The sequence below is a fragment of the Schistocerca piceifrons genome, chromosome 7, assembly GCF_021461385.2.
Source record: "Schistocerca piceifrons isolate TAMUIC-IGC-003096 chromosome 7, iqSchPice1.1, whole genome shotgun sequence".
Taxonomy (NCBI): domain Eukaryota; kingdom Metazoa; phylum Arthropoda; class Insecta; order Orthoptera; family Acrididae; genus Schistocerca; species Schistocerca piceifrons.
The window spans coordinates 220,432,857-220,444,790 of record NC_060144.1 but is presented as its reverse complement, the minus strand read 5'-3'; positions in this window follow the sequence as shown (position 1 = coordinate 220,444,790).

Below are 11,934 nucleotides of genomic sequence, written 5' to 3'. Positions count from 1 at the left end.
GAATGAAACAAACAGGAAGTGCAGGAAAGCTAAAGCAAACGGATGCATGAAAAAGAAATGATCATCAGGGACACTGACTCAGCACATATAAAACCTAAAAAAGCCTTTGGTAGAATTAAAAGCAAGGTCAGTAACATTGAGAGTAAAATGGGGATCCCACTGTTAAATGCAGAGGAGAGAGCAGATGTGTGTGTGCGTGTGTGTGTGTGTGTGTGTGTGTGTGTGTGTGTGTGTGTGTGTGCATGATGGAGAGGCCTTGTCTGATGAAATGACAGAAGAAGAAACAGAGATAGACAGGGAGAGATAGGGTATCCAGTATTAGAATCAGAAAATGAGCTTTAACAGCTTGACCAAATAAGGCAGAAGGGATAGATAACATTCTGCAGGAATTTTTGAAATCTTTGGGGGGAAGTGGCAACAAAATGACTATTCACAATGGTGTGTAGAAACATCATCGATGCAATTCTACAGATATCAAAATCAACAAATACGAGAATTATCACACAACCAGCTTAACAGCTCATGCATCCAAGTTGCTGACAAGATTAACATACAGAAGAATGGAAAAGGAAATTGAGATTCTATTAGGCAATGATCAGTTTGGGTTTAGGAAAGGTAAAGGCACCAGAGGCAGTTCTGATGTTGCAGTTGACGATGGAAGCAAGACTGAAAAAATATCAATACACATTCACAGCATCCATTGACGAGGAAAAAGCATTCAGTGATGTCAAATGACGCAAGATGTTCAAAATTCTGAGAAAAGTAGGTGTAAGCTGTACAGAAATATGGGTAATAAACAATATTTACAAAAACCAAAAGGGAACAATAAGACTGGAAGACCAAGAACAAAGTGCTCACATTAAAAAAAAGTATAAGACAGGGATGTAGTCTTTCAGCCCCTACTTTTTAATCTATACATTGAAGAAGCAATGATAGAAATAGACGAAAGATTCAAGAAAGGGATTAAAATTCAGGATGAAAGGATGTCAATGATAAGATCTGCTGGTGACATTGTTATCCTGAGTGAAAGTGAAGAATGTTGAATGGAACAAATAGTCTAATGAGTACAGAATACAAATTGACCATAAATCAAAGAAAGACGAAAGTAATGATAAGTAATAGAAATGAGAACAGTGAGAAACTTAACACCAGAATTGGGGATCATGAAGTAGACAAAGTTAAGGAATTCTGCAAGGCAGCAAAATGACTCATCATGGACCGAGCAAGGAGGACATAAAAAGCAGAATAGCACTAGTAAAAAGGGCATTATTGGATGAAAGATATCTACTGTTATCAAACATGTGAAACATGGGCTGTGGGAAAACCAGAACAGAAGAGAACCGAAGCATCTGAGATGTGGTGTTACAGAAAAATGTTGAAAATTAGGTGGACTGATAAGGTAAGAACTGCAGAATCAGTGAGGAAAGGAATATATGGAAAACACTGACAAAAAGAAGGGACAGCATAATAGGACATTTTCTAAGAAATCAGGGAATAACTTCCACAGTACTTGAGGGAGCCATAGAGGGTAAAAAAAGCTGAAGAGTACGACAGAGATTGGAAAACATCCAGTGACTAGTTGAGAACTATGTTGCCATTGCTATTCTGAGACAAAAAGTTGGCGCAGGAGAGCAATTCATGCATAGGGCTAGATAACATGTTTTCCTTCATCTTCTTCTGGTTTGTACTCCAGCATCTTGTCTACATATAAGACTTGCCTTATTAATATCTCATTGTAGCTGTTTTTGTGGAAAGTTTCCTACAGATGCTATGGCAAGCTCTTCCTGTCACAGATGGACCTGGCTCTTTGTGCTAAGGTGTGGAAGGACCAAACGTTACCAGCATTCAACAAAGAATGCAAAAGAACATTCTGTCAACTTGGAGTTTTAGAACTAAAAGACAGAATGGGTCAAGAGCTTAGAGATACAGGGACGTAATAAATTACCTGGAAAACAAATTGCTAGACTTTTTATGTGTACAATGATCATTCAATAATTAAAGAGACAAATTGGTCTGGAGAAAAAAGGATTTATTTTTACAAAACAATACTTTTTCTACTTTTCAAGATAATCTCCTTGAAAATTTATGTACTTGTTCCAATGGGCTACAAGCTTTTTTATTCCGGCTGCAAAGAACTCTTTATCTTCATGTTTGAACCAATTTCCCACAAACTTTTTCACATCATCGTTGTCCTGTCACCTCTCCCACATAATGCCTCCTTCAGTGCACCTAAGAGAAATCACTAGGTGCTAAATCAGGACTGTAAGGGGGATGAGGCAGTACTTCTCAGCCCGTTTTGTTGATGGTTAGTTGAGCAATATGAGGACGTATGTTGTCTTGATGGAGAATCACACCTAACTTCTGAGATCAATGACTTATCTCTCTCATGGCTGGCTTCACCTTGTTTAAAAGCAAATCTGAGTGGTACTGGCTGTTTATTGTATGCTACTCTTCAAGATAATCGCAAAAAACTGGACCTTCAGCATTCCAAAACACCGACAACATGACTTTTCCTGCTGATGCTTGGGTTTTGAATTTTTTCTTGACAGATGAGTTGGTGTGCTTCCACACCATTCTTTGTCTTTTTGGTTCTGGCTCATAACAGTGAACTGAAGTTTCATCACAAGTTAAAATTATGTTGAGGGAGTGCTCGACTTCTCTTTCATGACATTCCTTTAGTTCTGTGCACACTCTCAATCTTGTTTCTCTGTGTAGCTGCATCAACTCCTTTGGGAGCCATCTTGCAATGGTTTTGTGATACTTCAGCTTGTTACAGATAATGTTACGAACTGTACCTTTACTAACTTGAACCTTATCAACTATCATTTCCACAGTCACAAGGCAGTTGGCATGAATAATATCATAAATTCGACTTTAAAGTGAGGGCGATGAAACTGCAACTGATTGGCCAGAATGGTATTCGCCAGTCATTGAGTTGCGACCATTTTTGAAATGCTCTACCCACTTGCAAAAATTTTCATGATTCATACAACTTTCAGCATAAACTTTAGACATTCTGCAGTGTATATTCACTGGTTTCTTGCCTCCAGTAAGTAAAAAATGAATAACAGAATGTTGTTCAACTAATGCGGACTTTTCAAGTGGACTTGCCATCTTGAAATGTATTTTTGTAGTTATAAGCAAAACAATGTTGATACATCAGATGATCTGGGCTCATCCCAGTAATGCAACGTAAAGCCATAAAAGTACCAAACCTGCATTACAAACAGTTTTTTCCCCAGACCAATTTGTCTCTTTATTTATTGAACGACCATTATATAAACTAATGAATCCAAAAGTCATGAGGGAGGTGGCTACACATATTATTGCCCTAGGCTGCAGATAACTAAAAAGTTTTTATTAGTGTCATTAAGTAGTATTTAACTGCAGAAGTAATAGCTATTAAAGAAGCAGTTAAGTTTGGAACTGAAAAAGGGGACAAAATATTGATTCTGAATGACTCTAGAAGTGCTTTGGAGCAATTAGAGCATCAAAACTGGAAAGCTGGGAACAGTTGTATCTAAGATGTGGTGGAATTAATAATGAAATCCAACAATAAAAATAAATCAGTACCTCTAATGTGGGTAAAGGGATACTCAGGTACTCAGCATAACGAAGTAGTAGATGGTCTCGCAAAAGAAAGCATCAAAGAAGAGGACCCAATATTTACACAGCTTGCATATTCTGACTTTCTCCATGATTTTTTTTTTTTTTTTTTTTTAAAAAAAAAAGAGATATACAGTCAATGGGAACAGCAGTGGCAAACATCACAGCAGAGAAAGGGCTTTTCATTTGCTTCAGTCCTGTGCAATATACCAGAAAAACATAGTACAGTCAGAAAAATCTCCCAAGAAAGTATATAACATCAGTTATTAGAATAAGGTTGTGAAATGTATGTTTCTCCACACACCTCTACGTGACTGGAGTTATAGACTCTCCCATATACTGTGAACATCTAGAAGACAATGAAAATCTTGACCATGTTATTTTGAGATGTTTCAAATGTGCTTCACATCAAAATAAACTGTGAAAAACATCATATTAATAAGTGAGAACAATCTGAAAATCAATAGTTTAATAGTATGTTATCTGCAAGAGGTGGAGATAGACCTCTGACATATAAAATATTAAATTTATAATTGTAGTTTTATGCGTTTATGAAGTAGATGTGTACTTAAAACTTAACTGAAGTCACTGACCCAAGCAACTATAATGGCTGTGTTGTTTGCTACAAAAAGCCAATAAAATATTTAATTAAAAAAATTAACATCATCTTTGGAGTCATATGGTGATATGGTGTAAAAGAGCAGAGATTAAGACATACACGTGCGCAGTATACAAAATTTGGATTGGTTGAGGGATATTTTCTTAGTTTTTTGGTATAAAGGACCCATGCTCTCCAGTGGTTCATTTGAGAGTAGCTGCTATTTCTTTACTTTCTTGCCCTCATTCATCTTTGTATCTGTATCACACTGAGAATATCTGCATAACACTATAGATGTTGGTGGTACGTATGGATAAGTTTACTGATTGAGAGTTTGCTAAATGAGCTCATGTGTAGGTTCACTGAATGCAATGGAAAAGTGATGCTATGCTGAGATGTTCTCCTTGACAGCAAGCCCATTAAACTACTTTCTCCTTGACAGCAAGCCTATTAAACTACTTTTGCATAGTGTTAGAGTTGTTTCTTTACTCTCTGCTTTGTGTTGTCATATTACAGACTTTTTTACTGTTGTAAAGATTTTTTTTTCATTAGTGTAGGCGTCACTCAAGTTTTCTTGAATTGATTAGTGTGCCATTTGGTAATCTAGCTGATTCATGGCTGGGGAATTAAGCCTACTTGACTTGTTTGCCAAGTGTGAATTTTGGATCTGAGAAACCCTCTTTTTGCCTGAAAGTTTAGATCAAACTTCTGCAAGTAAGTGTGGTTGTTCCAGTCATTTAAGAGTCTCACTGCCCCACCTGTCTCATTCGCAGTACATTTGTAAACCAGGGAGAAGCTGAGCTGAGTCATGAAGTTCTGGCTGTTTAGGTTACCTAGTCCATGCTCGGCAGTACTACTGGTATTATTTGTGTATTCTACCATCTTGTTTTGTGACACCCACAGTGTGTGTATTATAACACATTCACTCAGCTTCATCCAACTCAATGAGCAGCGTAACTGCGGCAGTGTTGAGCCATGCAGTGGTGGCCCAGGCTTAGATGCACCTTTAGTCTGTCCCAGCATCACAGACAGTGTGATCTGCCACCTTATGGGACTCTTGGACTGTAGTGCCTTTGCTGCTGTGCTTCATCATGCTGGCCTGTTACCATCTAAGCTGATGAGGTTGCCACTTGCTAAGTTATGTAATTGTAATCTATTAATTGTTTCATATAACTGCTGTTTGCTACATTCTAAAGGAGTAAGTTTCAGTTGAGGTAGCTAATTACTCACTTACATAATTGTAATTTAGTAACTCTCTCATGTAACTGCTGTTTTACTCATCCTAAGGGCCTAAGTGGCCAGTTATCCTAAGCCAATTTGGTACCCCTTGTTTTAACAGTGTAGTATGTTTTAAACTTGGCCAAATTTTTGTTTACTGGCGTGGGAAGCTACTCCTGTTGAAACTGCTCATTCTTTTGGTTTAGTAGTTTATTTAATGTTGCAGTCCCTCCCGCCTTTCTTTTCATGTTGAGGGCTGTAAAGGCGCTGGCTTTGGGCACCTTGCACTTGGTTTGGCCACAGCTAACTATATTTCATAGGCATGGTGCCTACATGCAAACAGATTGTTTTTAGTTATTCCTTATTTGGTCAGACCATCACCCTGTTGGGTTCTATTTATTGTGTTGGTGCTATCAGTCAAATCACGTAAGAGGAAAAGCATAAAAAAGGAGGGAAAGCAAAGGCCACAGCACCAAATATTCAATTTGTTTTCCCACTCATTGAATTCTAAGGTTAGCTACAGTGCTGGAATTTGTTTCTCGCTGGAGTTATAAAGGCAGTGCCTAGTCCGAGCATTTCATATTTGTACTTTTTTTTTTTTAAATTCTAAAATTCAAGCCATTGTATCTTACTTTCATGGTTGTTTAAATGTTGAGGTATCCCAGTGAGGCAAGTTTGCTATGTCTGTAATCTTATCCTCTCCCACATCGCCACTAAATTTTTCTTAGTCCCTTCATTAGTTTCAAAAGTTTCGAGAGGCATAAGATATACAAAATACTTTTTATCTTTATCTTGATTTTCTCATTGTTGGCTGCAGTTTTCACATCCACGGTAAATTCTTGAGGCTGAAATTTCTTTAACTGTGTGGGTTCCAATTGAGCTGATAATTGATGAAGTAATTTCTTTTTATTTTACCCATTCTTCTATATCACACAGTCTTCACAATTTCCACTTCCATAAAAACAGTAACTCCATTGTTAGCAACAAAATTAAAACTATGTCCAATTCCATCAGAGGCATTCCCACTACTCCTAACTTTCTGCAGTACTAACAATATTCGAAAGAGTTTAGAAAACGAAAGAGTTTACAAATTTTCTTGACAAAAGAACGATCTTCACCAAGTTATATCATTATTTTGTAAATGAATCCAGAAATATATTTAATAATTAGCATTAGATTGTGAAATAAATAATATGAATTTTAAGTATGCCAGATACTTATAACTTCAAATATTTGTAAAGGAAAATTAATTTTAGCTGTATCAATTGTAACAAATTAATTTCTTTTTATACATTTTAGCATAAAATATAACACATTATATACAAAATCAAATGAAAATCATTAACTTAAGCAGCTGAGATAATGTTCACCTATACAAAAATTAAAAGTTTCTAAGTATCGACTATTTCTACTTAAAAAAAAAGAAGTAACATTACATGTTCTTGTCAGATGTTATAGAAAATTGTATTTGACTTATTTGAGCTTATAATGGTTCTCCCAAGCAGTATCCTTTATTACAATATATACAGTCCACGCTTTAAATGATAATAAGATTTGGTCATAATTTGACATTAGAGGTTTTCAGTTTTATGGCTTTGTCTAAGAGTTATAATTTGAAAAGTGGCCCTGTTTCATTTTATAACGGTTGCTGGTATCAAATCCTGTTATTCCCTTTGTTTGCTGTTTTGATGTATTTGTTGTTGATCTCAGAAATTGTTTGTCTTTTATATATAATGTTTTTTAAAGTGGTAATAAAGTTTGTCAAATGGTGAATGATGTGAACTTAAAACCCTGATCAAGTCCTTTCTCGTGTCTGATTTTTGTTAAGCCACACTCTGAAAGGTCAGATGTCAGTGGTCATTCAGGGCATAATTCTCTGGATTGAGATAGAGAATTTTCACTATTGTATCAATCACCATTTCTTGGGTTAGTATTTCTAGTCAATGCACTTTTTTATTGTATTTACTAGTTGTAGTTCATTGTTTTAATTAATTCTGTCCTATTTGCATGAGTATTGCCAAGCATGGTATCTCACTGTTATTCTCGTATTTTCCTTCTTAAGAAAGATTATTTGGCCTATGAGGCCAGAATATGACAACTGCCTTCTGATGGAAGTGCCCCTCAGTTAGTGGCTTATTTGTGTACAGCCTTGGACAGCCCCTTGCTCCTCACTGTTGGTACCATAGGCGAGGTAGGTGCAGCACTAGCTGATTGCCCCACTGCCATATCAGCCTTATGCCAAAATGTAGACCTTTTAGAAACTAAGCAACTAATTCACTGGGATAAATGTCTGAGTTACGTTCAGCGTTTTAAAATTAGTTCAGAACAGGGTGAACTCACTCAAGATTTGCATGTGCAGGTGCTGGGTTTACAAGCTATTGTAAGCTGTTTTGATTTAGAGGACTTGGGAATGGTGAGTGGTGAACAGGAATCTTCATCTGGACAAGTAATGCTTGAAAGCAGTGGTGAAGTGGTAGGCAGGGTTCACCAATCAACTGGAGGTATCCTTGGTAAATTGCCGCATCCATTTGCTCCTGGGCATTAAGCAACTCTTGGTGGAGAATCAGAGTGAGGTAGAATCCATTATGTGGCTTACTGTTAAGTCTGAATTCCATGCTAATGCTTTGGGGATGTCACACAATATTGTGCTTCAACTATCATATCCTTTGACATGAGAGGTGAATTAAGCTGTATACTAAAAAAATTTAGCAAATTTGGACTGCAGTCTCAGCCTTGGCGTTGCAGATCACTATAATCCGAGTAGGTGATAACATATTGGAGGATACAAGGATGGCCACCCGCTCAAGTATTCCTTTCACTGAAACATCTTCCACCTTCCTTGAATTGCATGCCTTGGTTTCCTCCATTGATGGGTTACATTTTGCAGACCAACAGCATGCTGGTATAGAGTGCCATTGTCAGGATGTCCATTTGGATTCTAAAGAATATTAAGGTGATTTCTTAAAAGAGAACAGGGATAGGACATGTTTTTGGCGCCATGACAAAGGGAATTTGGTATGTAAGTGACTGGGAGAGACTGAGTAGCTGACGCCATTGGTAACAGAAGGGGTAGGATACCCATTCTCAAGATGCCATCGCCACATTACAGCTGTGGTAGCATAACCCTTACCTTATATTTTCACTCAGCTTAATTAAGCGGCTGTTTGCCCACTTATTGATTCTGGCAGTTCAGTTTTTGTTCTTGACTATCACTGGTATCTGGAATACAGGGCTATCCATAAATTTCCTTGGTTGTGTCCTTCCTCCAGGAAATTTTGGGCTGTTAATAGGATGGTGTTGCCTCTGGTTGGGGAATTGCAAGCCAAGTTAAGCTCTGTAACTTTTCACGAATGATCAATTTACTGATGGCCAAGAACTTGTGTGTCAATTTAAATTTGGGGTGTGATTTCATCCAGAATATTAGGTGGATTATCAGGATAGAGTTGTTTACTTTAAGTTTTGTTCTGTTGAAAGATTTGCCTTGTGTTCCTATCTTTGGAAGTTCGTAGACTGTTGTGCCCTCTGAAAAATTTGAGGTCAGTCACTTAAGTCCGGACAAGGCCAAACAATTGTTGCAGCTTCTTAGTCATTTCCCACAGATCTTAACCAATAAGCTGGGCATAATGAATGAGATGCAGTATAAGGTCACCCTTACTGATGAGGTGCCAGTTTGGCAAGCTCCATATAGGCTATTCCCTTGGAAATGAAGAGATGATGTTCTTTGAACGATGGTAAGTTGCACGATGGAGCAATAAGACACCCTACAGCACCGTATGCATTGCTCATATTTCTAGTACATAAATCCAAGAGTGAGGAGGTCTGTCCATTGGCTGACTATAAATTAGAAAACCAAAATTATGAAAAGGGCAGTTGCTACTCACCAAATAGTGGAGATACTGAGTCACAGATAGACACAACAAAAAGACTGTCAGAAAGTGAGCGTTTGGCTAGCAAGGCCTTCATTGGAAATAGACAACACAACACAACACAGCACAACACAACACCACACACACACACACACACACACACACACACACACTCACACTCACGCAACTCGCACACACATTACCACAGTCTCTGGCTACTGAGGCCAGACTGAAGCAGCAGCACATGGTGGGAGAAGCATCTGGGTGGCGGGGGTAAGGAGGAGACTTGGGCAGGGAGGGGGAGGGATAGCACGGTAGGGGTGGGGGACAATAAAGTCCTGCTTGTGGGAGCAAGCAAAGATGAGGTAGAGAGAGGGTAGGGCAGTTAGGTGACATTGGTAGGTTAGACAGAGGGCAGACAAGGGGGGAAGGGGGGGGGGGGGGGGCGTAATAGAAAAGGAGAGAAGCAAAAAGACTGTGGGTGTGTTGGTGGAATAGAGGGCTTAGTAGTCCTGGAATGGGAACAGGGAAGGAGCTAGATGTGTAAGGGCAATGACTAATGAAGCTTGAAGCCAGGATGGTTGTGGGTACATAGGACACATTGCAGGGGATGTTACCACCTGCAAATTTCAGAAAAACTGGTGTTGGCAGGAAGCAGCCATATGGCACAGGCTCTGAAGTAGACACTGAAATGAAGAATGTCGTGTCAAGCGAAGTGTTCAGTAATGGGGTGGTCCAGCTGTTTCTTGGCCATAGTTTGTCATTGGCCATTTGTGCAGACAGACAGCTTATTGGTTGTTATGCCCACATAGAATGCAGCACAGTGATTACAGCTTAGCTTATGGATCACATGACTGTTTTCCCAGGTAGCCATGCCTTTGAAGGGAGGGGTGATAATTGTGACAGGATTGGAGTAGGTGGTGGTGGGAGCATGTATGGGACAGGTCTTGCATCTAGGACTTCTACAGGGACATGAGCCATGAGGCAAGTGTTGGGAGCAGGGGTTGCGTAAGGGAACATTATTATTATGCTCCATGCTGCCATTGGATAAGCAGCTGCAGCAGCAAGTCATATACTCCTAGCTCACTCATTTGTTACATAGTTTAATTCTTGATTTCTTTGCGTGTTTTTGGTACTTGCATTGTTTAATTCATAAATTTCGAGCGTATTATAGTATTTGAGAGTTGTAGCATCGCGTTTTAGTACCCGAATAGTGTAAAATTGCGTAGTCTCCTTCCGCCGCTGAGCAGTGTGTCAGCAGTGCGCAAGTAGCAGCATTACTGCATTTACTAGGCAATCTTGTATTTTAATAACCGTTTAAATTTTGTGTCGATTTGTTTGCGCTCTCTGTAGATTAGTTCAGATGTTCTTTGCACAACAGTTTTTAGCATGGATATGGACTGCAACTGCTGTGTTCGGATGCAGGCTGAGTTGGCATCCCTTTGCGCCCAGCTTCAGGCAGTGTTGGCTTCGGTCACACAGCTTGAGGCTGTTGCCAATGGGCATCACTGTGGGCGTCCGGACGGGGGTTTGTCGGGGATGGCCAGCTCGTCCCACGCATCCCCCGATTGGACTATGGCTGTGGCTGCCCAGGATACTACCCACATTGAGGCTGACCCCTCACCCGTAGTAGAGTGGGGGGTCATCTCAAGGTGTGGCAGGGGGCGAAAGACATTCCGGAGGGCTGAACGGAAGGCCTCTCCAGTTTGTCTGACAAACTGGTTTCAGACTCTGTCTCAGGCTGATACTGATCTTCGGCCTGACATGGCTGCTTGTCCTGTTCCAGAGGTTGCCCCTCAGTCTGCAAGATCCTGGCGGTCGCAGAGGGTGGGCTTACTGGTAGTTGGGAGCTCCAACGTCAGGCGTGTAATGGGGCCCCTTAGGGATATGGCAGCAAGAGAGGGGAAGAAAACCAATGTGCACTCCGTGTGCATACCAGGGGGAGTCATTCCAGATGTGGAAAGGGTCCTTCCGGATGCCATGAAGGGTACAGGGTGCACCCATCTACAGGTGGTCGCTCATGTCGGCACAAATGATGTGTGTCGTTATGGATCGGAGGAAATCCTCTCTGGCTTCTGGCGGCTATCTGATTTGGTGAAGACTGCCAGTCTCGCTAGTGGGATGAAAGCAGAGCTCACTATCTGCAGCATCGTCAACAGGACTGACTGCGGACCTTTGGTACAGAGCCGAGTGGAGGGTCTGAATCAGAGGCTGAGACGGTTCTGCGACCGTGTGGGCTGCAGATTCCTCGACTTGCGCCATAGGGTGGTGGGGTTTCGGGTTCCGCTGGATAGGTCAGGAGTCCACTACACGCAACAAGTGGCTACACGGGTAGCAGGGGTTGTGTGGCGTGGGCTGGGCGGTTTTTTAGGTTAGATGGCCTTGGGCAAGTACAGAAAGGGCAACAGCCTCAACGGGTGTGGGGCACAGTCAGGACATGCGGGGACCAAGCAGCAATCGGTATTGTAATTGTAAACTGTCGAAGCTGCGTTGGTAAAGTACCAGAACTTCAAGCACTGATAGAAAGCACCAAAGCTGAAATCGTTATAGGTATGGAAAGCTGGCTGAAGCCAGAGATAAATTCTGCCGAAATTTTTACAAAGGTACAAACGGTGTTTAGAAAGAATAGATTGCATGCAACCGGTG